This window comes from Rutilus rutilus (genome assembly GCF_951802725.1).
Source record: "Rutilus rutilus genome assembly, chromosome: 5".
Classification (NCBI taxonomy): Eukaryota; Metazoa; Chordata; class Actinopteri; order Cypriniformes; family Leuciscidae; genus Rutilus; species Rutilus rutilus.
Window position 1 is genome coordinate 36,314,570 of NC_140213.1, and position 15,443 is coordinate 36,330,012.

Genomic DNA, 15,443 nt, shown 5'->3' on the forward strand with positions numbered 1-15,443 from the left:
GATTACATGTAAATTGCTTGTGTGACCAGTGTAGTGGGGTGTAAAATTAAAAAAACAAGTTCCATCCTTTTCTGATTCTGTACTAAGTGTGTGTGACAGGAGACAGTGAATGACCATTATGAATAATACAGACAGCATCACTGATCAGAAAGTTTTCAGCTCTACCGCACCGCAATGACCCACAGTCCTGAACTTGACAGTACTGCACTCTACATGGCTTTACATTCCTTTGATGTAAGCAGTGAAAGAGACTCGGTATGAAATATTCATGTTTGTGGGGAAGACTGGATTATAGATGAGTCTAAGCCTTCAGGATACCTGTATTACCTCATACCTCCATTAATCGAAGTTCCATACATTAATGATATGGTACAGGATGTCACATTGATGACTGCGGGAATTGGGTGTTCTTGTTCAATCCCAGGGATTGGGACATTCAGGTGGGCGGAGAAGAAGCCTGATGCAGGGATAGGGAAATGACGGATTGAGTTACTACATTTGCTCTTTTTTATCTCCTTCTGTAGACACAGTCCATTACAACGATGAAAGCAGACGTTTCAAGTTTCAAATGCTCCAGTAACACAAAGACAAGCAAGGGGGTTATATAGGCCTACTGCAATTAAAAAATTTGGGGTTGGTATGATTTATTGATAAAATATTTTTAACATCAATGTTGAAAACAGTTTTACTTTCAGTTTTAATCAATTAAATGTGTCACTGCTGAATACAAGTAACACAAAAAAAAAAAAAAATCTTACTGACCCCAAAGTTTAGAACGATAGTATGTTGTGGGCAGCCAATGTTAGAGAAAGGAGCCCAGGAGCAAAGAAGTAGGTCCCAGCTGGGAAAAATCATCAATTATGAGTACTTCCACCTGTTCACCCTTCAAGCAGACGGGTTGGTTGAGAGGTTTAATCAGACCTTAAAGCAAATGTTGAGGAAACTGATTGAGGTGGATGGGAAAAACTGGGATCAGTTGCTGCCCTATATTCTATTCTCCATTAAGGAAGTACCACAGAGCTCCACGGGATTCTCACCATTCAAACTTCTCTATGGACGAAGGCCCAGAGGGTTGATGGAAATTGCCAAAGAGGTCTGGGAAAACCAACCATCACCACATCGCTCTGTGGTAGAACACGTGGAGCAGATGCACCAGCGGATGACTCAGTTGTGACCAATTGTTAGATAGCACATGAAACAGGCTCAAGAGGCCCAAGCACAAATCTACAACAGGGGGGCCCAACTAAGAGAGTTTCAACCAGGAGAAAAGGTCATGGTGTTGGTCCCCACCCAGGAATGCAAGTTTCTTGCCAAATGGCATGGGACGTATGAAGTGGTTGAGCGAGTGGGTCCAGTGAACTATAAGGTGAGGCAGCCTGGCCGGCGCAGGGTCCTCCAGACCTATCATGTGAATTTACTCAAGAAGTGGTATGGCCCAGAACAGTGTCTGCTCTCCACCCTGTCATCCCAAGTCCCCTCCCTAGTACCCATGGAAGTGGAAATGGGAGCCCAACTGACCCCAAACCAGAAACAAGACCTCCGGGAGATGGTAAGCCAACATTCAGATACATTCTCTCTACTGCCAGGTCAGACCATAGTGGTGTACCATGACATAGTCACAGAACCTGGGAAGAAGGTGAGACTGAAGCCCTATCGCATCCCAGAAGCCAGAAGAGAAGCAATCTGTGAAGTAGTAAGGAAGATGTTAGACTTGAACATCATTGAGGAATCCAACAGTGCATGGTCAAGCCCAATTGTTCTGGTCCCCAAGCCTGATGGCATAGTACAATTATATAATGATTTTATAAAATTAAATGAAATCTTACGGTTTGATGCTTATCCTATGCCCGCATTCTCCACCAACTGTGACACGTCCCCAAAGCAAGGAGAGGTTTCAGCTGCCACAAAACACAACCACAAGAGAAACAGGGGCAGCGTTAACAGAAACTGTCTTTTATTTAATAAAAAATATATAGGATGGCCAAAAGGGATCCAAACTGGAATTTAGGATCTTCCCGGTCTGGGGTACTCGTGACAGCTGTGTTCCCACCATCCGCTTGAACATTAGGCCTCCTTGAAGGGGGAAGACAGAACAAACGAAAGGCAAAGTTGGTAAAGCAGAGGTTACAAGGTTAACTGTGTCTTTTCTTAGCCAGTTTCACTCTAGGCCTCCCTGTGCTTCTTCACCTCGTCCTGGGGTTGTCTGCACCCAGGACTATCTTCTTTTTGAAGCACAGATCCCATATTTATAGTGACCTCCATTGGGCCATTATTGGCTACAGCTGTGAGTGGTTCCATGTTTGAAGGGTGAACAGGTGGAAGTACTCGTAATTGATGATTTTTCCCAGGACCTACTTCTTTGCTTCTGGGCTCCTTTCTCCAACATTTATATTGTTATTATTTAAATTATATGATTACTTATGCATCATGGTAGTATTTGTCTTTTATTCCTGGCGATTTTAATGATCAAAAAACAATATACAATAATTATTTTACTCATATACAATATAATACATTATGATAGTGAGAATTTGACAATTAAGAATTTTCAAATGTGCTTAATTGTCTTGAAAATAATTTCACTATGTAATGGTCTGAAAAATAGACTTTATTTTATTCATGTAAAAATGTATTTAATAATTTTTTTGTTCTTCTCATGTTGGGGCGAAATGTGACCTAGGCATGATTTCATTATGAGATTTACCACTTTCACCTGTTTTACGTGGAGATTTATGGGGAACAGAATCGGGTTGATTTCTTTGATATCCACTGATGAATGACTCTTGCTCAACTCTCTCGATGGACTTCAGAACGTCTTTGCTATGCTTTAAATCTGTTCTTGATATGTCCTGATAATTGCTTGTTTATAGGTGGGTTGACCTGACATAATATGATATGACCTGAGTTATGGTACATTTGTCCTTTACCTTCAAATCGTTTTTCCCATTTATATACAGTTACATGAGAGAAAAGGCAGTTTTGTGTCATCTGTGAAACAATTGATGTTTATATTAACTTCCTTTTATAGACACAGAAATGTTGCCAAGGGAACTATCCTTCAGCATGATGTGTATGTTACCTAACTATAGTGCAGGTGTCATATATCACGGGACATTAGCTACTTTGATAAGGTCAGCATGTCAGAAAGTGTGTACTGTACAATAATGCAATGCTGTTTGAGGTGCTTAAAGCATTCAGTGTCTAGATTCAGATGGCAGTGGTGATGTATGTGGGCAGGAGACATCAGCTAATTGGGTCAAAGGGTCATGCTGTACTTCAGCTCTTCACTTGAGATACCATTACAGGTATCATTACACACATATGCACGTGATAGATAAGCCGCAGCTCTGTAGGATTTTTCCTCAGATGTTCAGATAATCGATAATCAGTCGTCAGTGAAGATGAGTATACTTAATATCTTGGGTGCTTTCAAGTTTACTCAGCCAATGTGGAGCACTTTTACAAAATCAATGATAATATGAATGTTTTTATATCAGGCTAATATGCAGAATGTATATGTAAGGGATAATACCCAGCTAGGTGTGCATTTAACTATTTTAATGCACGACGTGGAGGCAAGTAATGTAGCGATTCAGTAGCAGCGAATTAATTTATTAATAAAAGTCATGGGGCAGCGTTGACAAGAAGTTTCTGTGCTCCTGAATATTTCTGTGTGTGTGTAGCGCGATCTCTGATCTCTAAGTGCTAGTCAGCGACGTACGTGTGTGTGTGTGTGTGCGCTTCACTGAAAGCAGCGCATTAATATAGAAGGTGATTAAACTGACTTGGAACAACCTGTGCATTAAACGGATTTATTGCACACCTTCCAGCCAATCAGAATCAAGTATTCAGACAGACCATGGTATAAATGTGTTTGAAAAATAACAAATTTAGTAATTTTATTAGTAATTCTGATTATTTCTTCACAAGACTTTTGAAAATTGTATCACGTAGCCTAGAATATTTGCTTCAAAACTATGTGAAAATCATCAGATTAAACAATATATTGATTTAAAATTTGTAAGACATGTTTTGTGTAAGAAATCTTTATGCGAGGAGGCGTCATGAATATCATGAATATTGATGTGTTTCACACCTGAGAAAGACAAAGACTCGCCCATAATGGCCCTATCAGGTGCTATCAGGCCCTATCATTATGAGGAACCTTGCACAAAGAATAAGGAGAGATTTAAAAAAGAATGGCTTTTTGATTGTTAGTATCAACACAACATAATACAAAGATACACAACAAAGGACAAAAAAGCACATTTTTGAACACACTGATCTAAAGACATAGACTTGAATAGCCACACACCTTTGTGAATTCCTGAAACAAAGTACATACCTGTCATTTCCAATGTGTTTGATTTTTCATTTTACCATGTTCATGCACTCATGTGAATGTTTCAGTCTGCAGGACTCATCAGTGGCATCTGGTCCCTGAAAAAAAAAAAAAAAAAAAAACAATGATACAACTGTGACCATGCTGATATCAAGAGAAACTATAGGGCTGCACGATTTTGGGAATACATTTTAGCTTTTTCTGGTTACAATTGCAATTTAAAATTTACAAAATACATATATATAAAATGAACACCAGGTTTGTTGTGCCTTGTAGGCATATACGTGTAGGGCTGCATAAAATAATAACAACACTTCGGTAACACTACACAAGAGAAAAATATATGGATTATCATATGTTAATTCAAATGTTTCCATTCGTTATGACGTTATGAAATGAGATTGGAGTAAAACCATGAAGCCTAATGTTTGGTGCATTTTGCTTCTCAAACGCACAACGCGAGTGACTCAAACTCACAGCGACTCAAAGTGATCGAGCCGCTCCAAACTATGAAACATTATTGTTACCACATTATACATATCTATGTTTGAGCAGATATCCACAAACACAGTATTTAACAGTAAACACGGGTCTAAACATTATAATATTCACCATATTAGAGTAAACACTCTACCAGCCTACTTTTATATCATGCTGTGTTTTATTATCAAACATCCTTGTGTCGTACATGTATATAAATTTAGCATTGAAAGGTTGCCTACCTGTCTATAGTTCACATTTCAACATGTTTCTAGATGTTGCTATATAGACAGAAACATGTTGAAATGTTAACTATAGACAGGTAGGCAACCTTTCAATGCTAAATTTATATACATGTACGACATTAGGCTTCATGTTTTTACTCAGTCTCATTTCATAACGTACATTTTAGTCTGGCACCAGTTTGACTAGTTGCTACAATGTACAGTTTATACAACAATAACATGCTTACTATTATGAGTGGAAATGTCTTACCTTAAAAAATCTTTCTCATCTTCAAATTGCGTTCTTCTAATTCTTCTGAGGTAAATCCAAGGTAAACAGCACAGCACAGCACAAACACAACGTGTCTTCCAAACTCGATGAAAAGCAGAGGAGTACTGAAGTCTCTGATTCTTTGTTTTTGAGGTAATGAGGGCGTTTACAGGTTTGCGTTCCTTAACGTGGGCGATTTGCATTTCAATTGCTCTTGTGCGCATGGGTGTGGTCACATTAGAGCTAATGAGGACGCGTTTAAGAAATTGTTCATCTCGTTGCTTTCATACGGATTACTTAAACAGAGAATACTTGTTTTTTATATAATTTACATCATTTAAAAATAGAGACTTCAAGCTTTGTAAAGACATGTCTCGTTTGAAAATGAACTTCACATTGAGAGAGCCGGCATCATGTTTATTTTCTTTATTTTACGAATGTTTTTATTATGAGTGTACACAAATAAAAGAAGTCATTTAACAGTTTTGAATGATGTATAACACGTATATGTAAGATCAAAATCAACTGAGTATTTTGAGTCTCTTTTGCACTGATATGAAAAAAAGCGAGCTGGTCACGCTGGCGCGACCGCCGACCCCAGTGGGGTTAAAGGAATAGTTCACTCAAAACTTAAAATTATACCTGTCATTTTGTTATTCCAAAACCTTAAAGGATTCTTTCAGTCAAAAAAAAAAAAAAAAAAAAATGAAATAACCAGTTAAGCATGAAAGTATTATGCAAACATTCAAGACATTTCTCCTCATATATTACCTTTTGGGGGTTCTTTAAAATTGAGTCAAGAACCCTAGGGTTCTATAGAACCCCGTGGATTTATTTTTATCTTTATTGTGTATGTGCTTTTCAAAATAACATGGACCTCACTGACTTTCATTTTATGGACAAAAAACACTGAAATTGTTTAAATAGATTATTTTGTGTTCCACAGAAGAAAGAGTGTCATAGATGTTTGGAATGACACATTTTTTTATCATTCTCAAATGTAAACAATGCAAAGCACAAAACTAGTACTGTCAGTTTGTTGTCTTTGCATCCTTTTGTATTCCTTTAAACAGTTTCCCTATCTTCCTCTTTTCCTGTCCTGTGTATGAACATTGACTTGATTAGACACTGGGAAGACTGACTTCACTGTGTGATGGAGAGGCCCTATGATCCTATTTGTTTTATTCGTTCATAAACGCCTCTTTCAGTCTACCCAGGCTGAATTATTCAATCTGTTAGTGTAATGAGAAGGTCTCACGCACCAGAAGAGGTTGAAATATCTTCCTTGTCGCTGCATTACACCTGGCTGAAAACTGCACCATTCAGCTCAACTGCAGGGAAAGCAATTGGGAAAATCAGGTTTATTGGCAAAATGTACAGACTTTCAGCTGTTTGCAATGAACAGATCAAGCAAAAGTAATTTAAATTGCTCAACACAACAAATATTTCAAGTGGTTTCCCCAAATTCAACTAAACATGCAACTTTTAATGACTTCTGCAGTATCAAAATGATTCAACCCCTTCATGGCAAGCATCTTTAGTACTTTTTCTTTAGTAAAACCCTTTTGCAGTTATGACCTGCTGCATGCTAGATATAACCAGACACTAGCTTCTGGTAGTGTTTCTGAGGAATCTTAGCTCATTCCTTATGAGCAATGGCCTCCAGTTATAACTTGGTTATAGTGTACCAAATGAGATGGTTCCCTGTATAGTTTGCAGCATTCCTGGGGTGATATTTTTCCTTAAGAAAAATCAAACTATCGACATCGGCTGATATCATTATGAAAAATCAGCTATTGGTGGATAATTTTAGTATCGGTGCATCTCTAGTAATTATACATTTGTTACAGTGCATTAAGTGTAATTATATGTTTGTTACAGTGTACACATTTGTTACTACAATGCAATTATACCCCTGTTACAGTGTAAATATATGTTTGTTACAGTGTAATACATTTGTTACAGTGTAATAATACATTATACAGTGTAATACATGTTACATTATAATTATGAGTTTGTTACAGTGTAATTATAAGTTTGTTACAGTCCAATAACACAATGGTTAAAGTGTAATTATACATTTATTACAGTGTAATTATAATATTTGTTACAGTGAAATTATGTTTGTTTTAGTGAGATAATGCATTTGTTACAGTGTAATAATACATTTTACAGTGTAATAATACATGTTACATTATAATTATGAGTTTGTTACAGTGTAATTATAAGTTTGTTACAGTCCAATAACACAATGGGTCAAGTGTAATGTTATGCCTCGTGGCTCAAAAGGGACGCAACAAAAATTGGGACACACGAGAAAGCCAGATTTTGAAATCCGTCTTGCGTCTTTTTAAAGGGGAAAAGGGAAATCGGCAACAGGTGTCACCGATGAAATCAGGTAGGAGGGCGGAGTAATCCATCCATGGATGAAGAAAACCCCAATGGAAGACACAGGTCGTCACAGTAATTATACATTTATTACAGTGTAATTATAATATTTGTTACAGTAAAATTGTTTGTTTTAGTGAGAATGCATTTGTTACAGTGTAATTATACATTTATTACAGTGTAATTATAATGTTTGTTACAGTGTAATAATACATTTGTTAGTATAATTATATGTTTGCTACAATGTAATTATACGTTTATTACAGTTTAATTGTATGTTTATTACAGTGTAATACATTTGTTTGTGTAATTATATGTTTGTTACAATGTAATTATACGTTTATTACAGTGTAATTGTACGTTTATTACGTGTAAATATAACGTTTGTTACAGCGCAATAATACATTTGTTGCAGTGTAGTTGTATATTTGTTACAGTGTAAATATATATTTTTTTTTACACTGTAATTGTTAGAGATGCACCGATGTATCGGCCAATAATCAGTATCGGCCGATTAAAGCTATTATTTTCACTATAGGCCAATGTGTTAGTTGCCGTGTTTCAACACGATGACTGCATGCGCTGAAGCTGAAGAAGATTACCAGCACGCTTTACTACAGTGTTAATTTTAGTGTTCAGTTTGCTAAAACCAAATGCATCCTATGAGATAAATCAGATATAGATAGGCCTACACAAAATAAACACAATATTACAACTTACATTTGCACAAAACAAAAGGCTGCGAATGAACACGCAAACTTATAGTCATGATGAATGTGTAACTTTAGCAGTAAAATGGTCCCAAACACAACTCCGGCACACTCGCTTAATTTTTCAAATCCCTAATATATATACACAAACTATATGGTACGGTAACTTGCAGTGAAAGAATTAACAGTTTATTGGACATGTCATTTTACTTTTGCTTCCCTTGCATTTTTCTTTCTTTCATTATTTTCTGTGTAAAGTCAGACTTTCAGCGCACACAGACTTGCAGACAAACTGCAGCACCAACAGAAGTCATCAGAATGACTCACTCACTGCCACCCATACTGTGCACTGCTACTGCGGTTCCAAATGATTATCAGAGTGGCTGCACTCGTGGACTTCCCTGAATGACTTCCTCTGAATGCCCCAGGGTTCCTTTACCAGAGCAATTAGCCCTCAATCTAATTGAGGGCAGTCTCCATCTCCATCTCCATCTTCAACCTGAATCACTGTGCTACACCATATCTAAATCAATAGTAGTTTCTCTCCTACGATTACAACTTTTTCTCATTAATGGCGATTCAAATGAAACAATCACTAATCGGGCCGTGGCAGTGGAGCTATTTTCTGCTCACAGGTAATTATGAGTCATTTTAAATTACCACTGTAAGTTTACGATGAGCACGGACCTTTCCCTTACATTCATCCATTTAATAATGGGGAAATATCGATATATAGGTTTTTAGCATAATGATGAGGCATAGCTATATTACTATGACTGATACAAATCATAACTGTCATTGTCTTCTCATCCATGTTATAGGCAGACCGGGTAAAATATCCAACTGGGGAATTGCAAAAAGTCATGGGAAAGCTTTGGAAATGGAGCGTAACTATGGTTCGATGGCATCTGTGTGATTAAAACAGAGGAAAATCACTTTTTTATGGTCAAACCCTTATACCCTTAAGGGACAGTTCACCCAGAGTGTAATGTTCTGTCAATATTTACTCACCCTCACGTTGTTCTATAACTAAGATATTTTGCAGATTTTCTGCACTGCTATTTTCCATACAATGAAAACTAATTGGGACAGGGGCTGTCAAGCAGTATAAATGACAAAAAAGGACCTTATTGTGCTATAATCTATATTAAAGAATAGACCATTATTTATTTATTTATTTATTTATTTTAATAATTTTTTTTTAAACTACATATATTTTTAGCTAACAAATTTTTAGGGTAAGAACGACCTCTCTTAACCTGCTATGAAGAGTGTTCAAACAGCAGAGAAGACATATTGAGTCACACTGGTGTTTCCTAGCTCAGAAATGGCCCATGTGTCTCTGTGTCCTCCCTCACATCACAAAAAAAAGAAAGAAAGTGATTTCAGGAACAACACCAAGCACTCTATTTCCAATCTGTTCCCATGCCTACTGTATATAAAGACACGAACAGCAATGCTGGAAGGATCTTATGAAACTGTATCTGATACGATCTGTCGAGTTACCCATGATTACAGATTATTGCACTGCTGCATTACATAGAGAGTGAAATTATCTATCTATCTATCTATCTATCTATCTATCTATCTATCTATCTATCTATCTATCTATCTATCTATCTATCTATCTATCTATCTATCTATCTATCTGTCTGTCTGTACTATATGTCTTGCTATTCTAGCTCTCTATCTATCGTTCTATTAACTTTGCTTATTTTAGTTAAAATTACAATGTGCATTTCAGTGTCAGTTCATTTTAGTTCTACTTTCTTCCATTTAATTTGGAAATTCTGTTTTACGTAATGAACCTTTATGAGCAGCTGTGTGTTTATTGTTCTGACGATGTGTGTATCGTCTCCATGAATGGAAAGATTAATCCAGTGTCCTTGAAAACCCTTGCATTTGCCTGCATTGAAGGCATGCTCATGCTATGGCCAAAGCCTGTATGTAGCTCTAAGGCTAATAATTATTTACATCCACACTTGCTGAGCTCTATCTCCTTCTATTAATCACCGCTTCCATATCTGTCACCTCAACCATGCTTGTTCCTTATGCCCCCTCATTTCAAATCCATTTTTTGGTGACTGGCTGCCCGAATGTGTCCTTGCTATAATGCTATGGTCTCCCCCAGGGTATAGGCCCCCTTTGTTAGGCATGTCTCTCATTCCATGGCAAGGGAAATCAAGGGCATCCTGGTCTATCTCATGGCCTGCTCCAACCACCTCCCCCCTGGTGATTATTATTGCCCATCCCCTGGGCTGTAATCCCACACAGACTTATTTAACAGGGTCAAAACCATTACAGTGCACGTATGGGACCCTCCTTGTCAACGCTGAAGGTGACTGAGCAGCTCGTGATGGTAGCTTCTTTTAGTTGGTAGTTTAGGATGAAGATATAAAGTTACCAAATGTATAATTTTCATATGGCTCTGCTTGTTCATATATATATTTAGTTATTTATTTGTATCTTGTGAGGTGCTTTATCTTTCATTCTCAGTCTCCATTGATATTTACTGCTTCTCATGTTGCCGTCTCAAATAGAAATGGATTCACATTACATGGTATAGAATTCACCACTTAAGTTTCAACAGGGCTCTTGTATGATCTGTATCTCTGACTTAAGGCAAGATTTTGTTGTCTCCAAAACAAAATATGCAAGCAGAAACTGATTTAAAGAAGCATGTAAAAAAGCTCAGTATTCAGAACCTCTAAACTGGCCATCAGTCAAAGCCCTTTACTCATTAAGAACAAGTTCGTTCAATATAGTAATGAGAGGAAATGCAATCATGAGAAACCAAGACCGTTTCTGCAAAGTTAGTTTTCAATTAATTCCAACAAATCCAACTCTGGCAGGCATAGCAGAATCACTAGCTGGAAATATGCATTTGGGGATATGTCTGTTTCAAAACACTGGATAGTGAAAGGGTCTTCACTCCATTTTGACAGAAAAGGAAACCTATGAGCATCTGCTTCATTTGCATAATTTCTTCATTTGATATATATTCACCCTTCTTATACTCTTCTTGGCAGAAGGGCAAAACAACTTTTTTTCCTTTGACAGCCTGTGTATTCTGATTGGCGCTGACGGCAAACTGCCATTGAGATTAATGGGAATTCTGCTAACCGATAGTAGACATCCTTTGGGTCAGACAGGTCTTGGGTCAGAATTCATCAGAGAAGGTGAAAATCTTGCCATGATAAAACGAAACTTCAGAGGATTTCAGAGGACTTTTTACAGCCCATACAGGACACCTCATGTGTCACAAGATGAAGGTGAGGACCGATGAAGACGAAGGTACACAGGATCCAATACGAAGTGATAACACACACAACATGCAAACATCGACAACTGAGGGTGTACAGGGAGGAACTTAAATACATGATGGTGATAAACTGAATGATGAGCAGTTGTGATGATGATTAGTGTCCATGGTTACTGATGAGTGGTGGGGAAATTAACCAAAGGAACACATGTGATGAATGAAAACTAACTGAAAGTCCATGAAAGTGAAACTAAAGATGAATGAATCCAGATAACGGTGACATCATGAAACATTTATCGCGTAGTTGATGCTATTTTGTTTACTCAGTGGGCCTGACTCACTTTGCAGATTGTTCTTTAGGTCCAGTCCTTTGCTGATGATGACTTCGAATGGATGAAATGTTTAGTAGTTTGTTCCTTTTTCCTTCTGTCTTTGTCCCTACCCCTTTTTTATTTTAAATAATGAATGTCCTGTGTAAGAGAATCTGAGCTTGGGAAAGACTGAGATCATTGAAAGGGATCCTGAGCATTGTGGGTTAAGTTTCAGTGCAGTTTTAAACACTGGTCAACAGAAAAGTAACAACTGCCGAGTTCACACTGAACGACTTTAAGCCAGATTTTCGCTCGCCAACAGGTTTTGGGAGATCGCCAACAAATGCCTGAAATCATAGGCAAATCGGTGCTCGTTCACGTGAGTGACAATCACGCAGCGTGAATTATCAAAGACGCGATCTGAGAGAATCGCCCGACAAGTCGCAGACGCCCGTGAGATATTTGGCATGCTAAATATCTGGACCTGTCGGCGATTCAAAAATCCTGCTGTGTGAATGTGTTCTGACTGAAAACTACATTGGCGATGACCTACAGCCAATGAGAGAGCAAGATACAGGGCAGTGGGAGGAGTTATAGGCTAGACCAGAATATCAGTATTTTAATAGATATATTTAGAATTATATAAAACAGAAACAAAGCACAAACATTTGCTTGAGCAGCAACAGCAGCACATTGCAAAATGATTTATTTACCCCCAACTCTCTTTACAGAAACACACAATCCTTGCGCCCCTCGTCTCCCCCTATTTCCTCCTGCATAATCTGTTTTTGTTTTTTTTCCTCCTATTTGCTGCAAATCAGCGCACAGGCAATTTGGACTGATGAATTATAGATGTGATGAATTACATCTATAATGAATTATATATTTAAGTGTGTGTACATACAGTATACTACTGTTCAAAAAAATGCGGCCAGTAAGAGTTTTTTAAAGTCTTGCTGCATATTATATGATCAGATTTTTTTTTTAATACATTTTATAATTTAATTTATTCCTGTGATGGCAAAGCTGAATTTTCAGCATCATCAGAAATCATTCTAATACGCTGATTTTGTTCTCATGAAACATTTCTTATTATCAGAGTTGAAAAAGTTCAGGATTGTTTTTTGATGGATAGAAGGTTTAAAAGAAAAATATTTTGTATCATCATAAACAGCCTCTTTTGATCAATTTAGTGCATCATTGCTTAATAAAAGTATACATTTCTTTAGAAAAAAATCTTACTGACCCCAAACTTTTGAACGGGAGTGTACAAGTATATTATATACATAATATGCACCTACATCTATCTTTCATTTCTCGGTCTCCTTCCCTCACAGGCAGTGCAATGGCCGCACCACAGTGGATTTCATTGCCTTGTAAAAATGTTCTGTCAGGAAGCTACAGAGTTATTTAGTACTTTGTAATGACAGACAGAGAAGTGAGATTTTAGCAATAGCAGACTTTTTTCATAAATGGGCAGAGATGATCATAAAAACCATGAGTACTTTCCTCGGTTCTTGAAATTGACCATGGGATGGGCGGCTTCTCTTTTTTCCACTTCCTCTCACCTGTCCATGACCCTCTTCACAGTGCAGCATGAACACTGAAAACGCATTAAACAAACCCAGTGATTTATCACAGGCTGGCCTATGGTGACACTCAGGCTCTCCCGCAACTAAGGGGAGATTGATGGGACCACCAACATAAAGCCTTTGAAGTTGTGACCTTTCAGTGTCCTTTCTCTGATTTTCCCTCTTTCTTTAGTTTTTATTAGTCGTGGAATGTGAAAAAGCATTTGGATCCTCCACTTGAACAGTGCTGTGGCTGTTGTTGGTAACTCCTGTAAGATCCCAATTGTCCATGCCTGTGAGTCCAACAGGTGGGCACTTATAACCAACCAAAGTAACACGTAACTGTATATTCTAAATACTCCTAAGTATATTGTATTCCATTTTAAACATGTAGAATCCTAATGCGAGTTTATAAGTACAGTAGGCAATGTATGTAGGTATAATGTTCAGTCAGACAGTCATTATCACTAATAAACTTGTATCTTGTATCATCCCGAAGGGGTTTATTTTGTGCAAATGATTGTCTGAGTGTACATTAAATGGACTGCTTCCATTGCCATTTTTCAAATAATAAATAAATGCACATGAATTAATGATTTAAGATGAAATTATACTATTTTTTGAGAAAAGAGGCTGTGGAGTAATTCAAAAGTCATGTATTCATGAGAGCTGTGTAATAATACATTTTAAAAAGTTCTTGCTATTTATATTTAAGAATTTTTTGTCACGGAACAGAAGGTACAGGTACCACTTGCAGCAGGAAGTGAAGAGAAGTGGCTGGTGGGCTGAAGACTGGCAGAGGATGATACAGACCAGACCAGACCGTTTTCCACAGGTGGGTAGTCCGGTACAGGTTCAGTGTAGAATGACGATTGGTGCTGGCTTTTAGGAACTGATGAGGCTGATGGCAGACAGGTGTGGTGATTGTTGAGTGTGAACAGGTGGTAGCCAGAGAGCATGATGGGAAATGTAGTGTGTTGAGGTGACTTGCCTGGTAACTGAGGATTGTGACATTTTTATTTTATTGTTAACTAGCATAGCAAAAATATATATAGCAAAACAAGTTTATTATTCAAAGTTTTTTTTTTATTCATTCAATAATAGAATAAAAGAAGCCTATCTGTATAGAGTATCCAACTGTTTTCATAAACCTTGTTATTTTGTTGGTTATGCTTTTTTGTTTTGAGAATACCAATGAGGGGATTAATTTGAGACCAGAAGGATAAAAGAAGAAAATGAGATTTTGAAAATGAGAGATCTCATTAAAAGCCCCCAGTGGTGGGCCGTCAGGGCCAGCAAGGCCTTCAAACGTTCATTAGGCCTTCAATTTCCTTCTAAAATCTGTGTGAGATAACACAGATAACCTGTACAACAGAGTCATTTAAGTCTTTTTGAGGAAGGAAATTAGGATGGATTTTGTGTAAAAAAAATAATCAGTAGTTTTGGTGAGTATAATGCTTTTTTGCCCCCGGTTTTCCCGTGGTGAATATGATTTTCTTCTTAATTTTTCTTGGAAATTTATGATCCCCAAACAATCATACTATTGTAACGTCTGACAATTAAGGGACTATTGTAACCCTTGAAGGACAGGACAAGGGAGGCTCTGTTTCTGAACTTATAATCGGAATGCAAGAACCACTTTACACTAACGCACAAGCCAAACTCACTCGCTCGTTTTTCACTGCCCCTCCTTTTCCGAACTCACTGCATTAGGCCTAACCCTATAACAGCCGGTGCAAAATAAAAACAGCAATTTCACAACAATTATAGAGAGTATGTGCGCTGCTACACTATTAAAAGTTATTAATTCAGGTAGAACACCACTGAAGGCCTAGGTGTGAAATGCACGGCCCACCACTGAAAGCCCCCATCTCTCTCTCTCTC